Genomic DNA, 5,982 nt, shown 5'->3' with positions numbered 1-5,982 from the left:
CAGTTAAACAACGTGAATGTACTTTGAGAACAATGTAGAGTAATGAAAACCACTTCCCCAGAAAGCCTACACTCAAAACGGAAAGATATGTGTAAAAAAAGTAGGCAGTAGTTGACAACAACGTAGGCAGAACAACAACAATAGTAGACTTATTTCATCACATTTTTCCAGGACATCTACCCTTCGAACAACAGAGAGTATGAAAGAACCGTAGACCCAATGCCGTATAATTGTTCACTTATTGTTTGGCGAACCCATTCCTTTAAAACGCGCATTTCATTGATGAACGAGTTTGGGCCTTCCAAAATGGGGATTTGTGGGGTTATTTGGGCCTCACAATGTAGACAAGCCAAGGGACAAACCATCTTCATTGGAACATGTGGCGGTTTGGGGGGAGTTCCAATGTGGGGACCGGCGGGGTTAAGCTTACCAATTTTGTGGCAGAACCTATTTTCCAGAAAGCCCACGTTGTGCACGGACAATATAATGTAATGCATGTAGACCGAGGTTGTAAAAAATGTAGCCCCATGGTCGCGCATAAAGTAGACCTCGTTCGGTTAACACGTGGCGGTTTGGGGTGAGTCCAAAGTGGGGACAGGTGGGCTTGGTTGCCACCTGCCCTATGAATTAATCTATTTTCCAGAAAGTTTACACTACGAACGGGAGAGTCGTAGACGTTTGTCGTAAAGCATTTAACTCTTTCGTCGCGGGAAACGTAAACCTCGTTCATCACATTTTTCCAGAAGGTCTACGACAACGACGAGGCTGTCTAAGCAAATCTCGTAGACATGATGTCGTAACATAGTTGACCTACTGTTCAAACTTGATATACGTAGAGTGAATGATCAGTAGGGTTGCCGACCGAGATCTAATACATCAATGGCTACTAGGAATGACTATCACATTTAACAGGGACCATGATCACTTAGAAACTTAAGGTCGGATACGGACCACGGTGATCGAGCACCAATCACTCACGTTGACGTAATACACATAATAGTAGGTTACCGTAGCTTGAACGAACAAATTAATTAATGATATACATATATCTCATATAGTAAGCAATAACTAATACGCGTCGGTAACAATCATGGTACGATAAAAATTTCGCATTCAACTTGGACCTGTCGTTTTAAAATTTAGTGTTTAGTGTTTAGTGTTTAGGGTTTAGGGTTTAGGGTTTGAGCCACATGACAAGGAAAAGGACAAGTGTTAGGGTTTATACCTCGTATTGGAACACGTGGCTGTTTGGGGGGGGTTCCAATGTGGAGACCGGCGGGGTTAAGCTACCAATTTTGTGGCAGAACCTATTTTCCAGAAAGCCCACGTTGTGCACGGACAATATAATGTAATGCATGTAGACCGGGGTTGTAACAAATGTAGCCCCATGGTCGCGCATAAAGTAGACCTCGTTCGGTTAACACGTGGCGGTTTGGGGTGAGTCCAGAGTGGGGACAGGTGGGCTTGGTTGCCACCTGCCCTATGAATTAATCTATTTTCCAGAAAGTTTACACTACGAACAGGAGAGTCGTAGACGTTTGTCGTAAAGAATTTAACCCTTTCGTCGCGGGAAACGTAAACCTCGTTCATCACATTTTTCCAGAAGGTCTACGACAGCGACGAGGCTGTCTAAGCGAATCTCGTAGACATGATGTCGTAACATAGTTGACCTACTGTTCAAACTTGATATACGTAGAGTGAATGATCAGTAGGGTTGCCGACCGAGATCTAATACATCAATGGCTACTAGGAATGACTATCACATTTAACAGGGACCATGATCACTTAGAAACTTAAGGTCGGATACGGACCATGGTGATCGAGCACCAATCACTCACGTTGACGTAATACACATAATAGTAGGTTACCGTAGCTTGAACGAATGGTAACGGTGGGTTTTACCATGTGAAATGATTTATACTTAAAAATCACGTGGGTGTTGCGAACGGAGTAGGCATCTATCGAGAGAGTCTACACTCCAAGCAAACTTTTCTTCGTCATGTGGGTAGTTGTTTTGTGTAAAGAATGTGTAGCAACTTGGGCTTGTAGTAGATCTGCTTCATCACATTTTCTAGAAAGTCTACGGCAGCGGCGAGGCTTCAGGAGCAACATATCAACCCTGCCGTGCGGAGTGTAGATTTTCTGGCGAAATTTTATGATTGCGGAATTATCAAGATCCCACTTTTATAGATGTAGACCTCCTTCTTCATTTTAGTAGATGTCTATTCTTGTCAAGTAGACAGAAAGCTAAGTCCAGAACATCTATATTTTTCTAGAAAATCCTACCGTCGGAGTATAGAGAAGCTTTAACAAAATAGTAGACCTCTGAATATTTTTCATTGTCTTGTCAAATTTGTCCATAGGCTTCATGATACACATCCTTACATTTTTTCAAAGTCCTGCCCAAGCTTGCTGACCTAATTCTAAGACTACACTCTACATTCAGATGAGTGTTGTTCCCACAAAATGACCTATATTTAGGGAAATGTGTTGCCCTAAATGACATAATCTCATGATGCCCAAAAAAAAAACGTACAACCTTGTCCTACCTGTTCTAACCACTGCGACGAACATCTGATGGACGCCTCTTCGTGGACAATCGACGAGCTGGGTTCTTGACACTGCCCTTCTTCAGTGGGGAAGAAAGTTGTTTCTTGACTTTACTCTCAATTGTGGGCCATAATTGGTTATATTTGTTCCTCACCAACTCAATCATCAACTTCATGCGAATAGTGTGTGAGTCATACTGCATTTAACAATAGAGATTACCATTAGTGATACGTCGACCACAAAAATAAGAATCATCTAAGAAAGCAAACCTACCCCGGTCCACCATACTAATCCGAAGTGTTTCATGTGCATGATCACATATATACCGCAATCATCACCATTTACTTGTATTGGACGGTGAGGCGGGTCGTAAAGTTCAAATTGTGCAAAGAGCCCCTTCTTGAACTTGAATTCCATATCCCCAGCAGCAAAGTCCAATACTTGAAGCTGCATAATCAATCTATTACAAAGGCACAGAAAAACTGAAAACTTGAGAGGGGGCGTACAAAGTTCAGCAAAGTTCAATACTCACAATAGTTTTGCATATTTCCGAACGAGTGTGGAATCTATGTGGGAGGCTATCCCATATTTCGGCCCTTCCAAGATCAAGACGCAACAGCAATAGGAACCAATGGCTTTGGTTGTAATTTACTGGTATGAACAACTGCGTGGAGGGTGACACATATGGGGACACACATGTAAGAATCCAAGGAATCCAAGGAGTGTTTTGTTTTTTCAGAAAGGCTACACTTCTCGCAATAAAATGTTTGTAAGAGAAGCAGACATTTTTCCAGAACGTCTACATTGATAACGGAAGGAAGAATATAAGAGATGTAGATAGTTTTTCAAATTGAGTAGAAGGTCTACACCTCTTACGTAAGAGTGAATGTTAAAGAAGGGGCCGTTAAAGAACGTCAGACACTTTTGTAATGAATAACTTAATTTGATAAACGAACAGGATAGGTGGTAAGAATTACCTTGTCGCATTGTACAATTGTTTTCTGGAGGGATCTCATACCCAAACTCCTTTTCGATGGAAAACCCGTAAGAAGACCTTTGCTTACCCCCTCCAAATGACTTTGTATCTTTTGAGCAAAGCAAGTATCCAAGAAGTGTGACCTCAGAGTTTTATCTCTCTCATTTTGTTCTTGGTTAAGATAGTTCGAAAACATGTTGATGAAATCATCCACAACCCATTGGTTTGGTTGTAGTGTCTTAATATGTTTTCTAGTAGCCCATATGTCGCCGGTTGTGCTGAGCACAATCTTCTCGACAAGTTCTTGGGCCGAGCATGGGTCGCATACGTTTGTAACTACGCCTTTGTCAATCACATCTCCGTCACCATAGACACGAAATGAGCCAATATTAATCCTTCTATTCTTCCCCTCAAAGGGATTAGGTTTGGGGATATCTTTTTTCTCGGGGCTCACAATCGACGTCGAGTCCGAGAGGATGACCGTGACTTTCTTTTTCGGCGGTGACCGGTCCAAATCTACCGGTACCTATAACAAAACAATATAATAACGGTCAATACTACGACGAGACTTGAGAAAAATAAACAAATATACTACCATTACCATAACCTCCCCCATAACCAAGTGCTATACATGTCCAAACAACACCAAATCACCAACCATAACCAAGTGCTTTCAATGACCATAACCATAACCTGGCCAGGACACTATTCACACAACCACAACCAAAAACAAGTGCTTTCAATGCACTTGTTTATGACATTTCCGCACACCACCACCACCACAACAATATTGCTTTCGGGGGTTGTCACATACTCACATTACACGTACCAACAACAAAGTGGCCTTATGGATTTCAACATTGTTCAAGGGGTTCCATTGTTCCAACACATTACACTAATTACACAAAGGAATAAAAGAGGGGGTCCATAAAAGAGCAATAATTTGTAAAAGAAATGAAAAACAGAAAACCAGAGCCATCCTTTACAGCCTCTCTACCATGTCATACCTCTTTCTTCTTCCCTCTCCCTTTTGCCTTTGATGGACCTGCTGCACCCATGGAGTCGAGCCTACTAATGATGGCAGCAAAACCTTGCCCCATTTCTGCCCCTATGTTGCGCACTTGGTCTTCCAATCGACCGACTCTACCCATCGCCAAATCGAACTCCTGCCTACTAACCCCGGGTGCAACATCGTCTGTGCGCACACGCCCCCCAACCTTCTTCCAACCAACCCGCGAGTCAAGCATACCCCCCAACTGATTGATGTATTTCAATACTCTGCCTACTTCTTTGTCCCCCTATGCCTCAATTGGGTACAAAGACCTATCGACAAAGTGTTTCTCATGACCGACACAATCAAAATGGAAGAGCTCAAGAAACAATAGGCAGCCGCTGCAAAATTTCCCACTTGTCTTTGCACCGTTTCCCTTTGCTGAAATTCAGAAATGCCGGCCATCAGCGAATCGAAAACATACTCAGCCCAATTCTTCGAAGCATAGTCCGCGGGGTTTCTCGCACAAAGCAGCCACTTCTTGGGAATAGAAAGGCTAGCGGTTGGGGAAATGATGGTGCTCATGGTGAACAAAATAAACAGTCGCTTGAATTTGTCATCCACCAATTGCGTCTCCTTCAAGTACGCCTCGACCTTGGCGAGTTGGATCTTGTGGTCAGGCCCCGCCATCTCATTTGCAGTGGCCTCCAACTTCATATAATCTTTCACATGCCCCTCAAAGACAACCGGGGATCCGCCATTCTTCAAACCCATCACATTCTCCACATCATTGGCTGAGAGTGGAAGCTTGGTCCCATGCATAGTTATACTTTTATCTGAGGCGCTAGTGGCATCGACTATGAGCCTCAGAATGGAAAGGTGCATCTTAGTAATAGCCAACTTCAAGAGAGGGCCAAAACCGAGCTCCCTGCAAGCAGCTAACTTCTCTTCATTGAACTCTCCGATCAAACTCTTGAACCGGTGCGGAGATGTGCGAGTGTCTACCTTGTAGACCGCTGGCGCACTTCCCTCGGAATAAGAAGCTGACGAGTAACCCTCTTTATCAGGGTGGACGTAATTTGCCTTCTCTTCCGGCAGAAGTTCCTTCCATTTCTGAGATAGGCTCAACTTGAATTCGTGAACTTGGTTCTTCGGCACATTCCCTGACTTTAGGTGTAGGTTCCTGTATTATACACAAATAGGACATAAACACTGAGTAAACAAATATACTACCCCCCATTGGTAACCAAATTCAGAATTCGAAATTCAGGGGATTTCAGGAATTTCAGGCCGGGATTTCATACTTACACATAGTTGAAGAAACTCAGTTGTTTCCCGGTGACTTTATTCCTCTTCCGGAAGACCACACGGTCGCCAGCCACTTGCCCTTTCGCATCATCAAAATGATCTTCTCCCTCTTCACGGTGATCTTCATTATCCTCCTCGTCTTCGTCTCCTTCCTCTA

General features: G+C 43.3%; 1 pseudogene; it reads right to left on the bottom strand.

The window, feature by feature from the left end:
- Nucleotides 1-2,554: 2,554 nt before the first annotated feature.
- The window catches only part of LOC101306108, a 4,616-nt pseudogene continuing 1,188 nt past the window's right edge, over nt 2,555-5,982 (bottom strand).

Source organism: Fragaria vesca, unplaced genomic scaffold (genome assembly GCF_000184155.1).
Source record: "Fragaria vesca subsp. vesca unplaced genomic scaffold, FraVesHawaii_1.0 scf0513090, whole genome shotgun sequence".
NCBI classification, from domain to species: Eukaryota; Viridiplantae; Streptophyta; class Magnoliopsida; order Rosales; family Rosaceae; genus Fragaria; species Fragaria vesca.
Note: the sequence above shows the minus strand (reverse complement) of the source record. Positions and strands in the feature narration are given on the sequence as shown.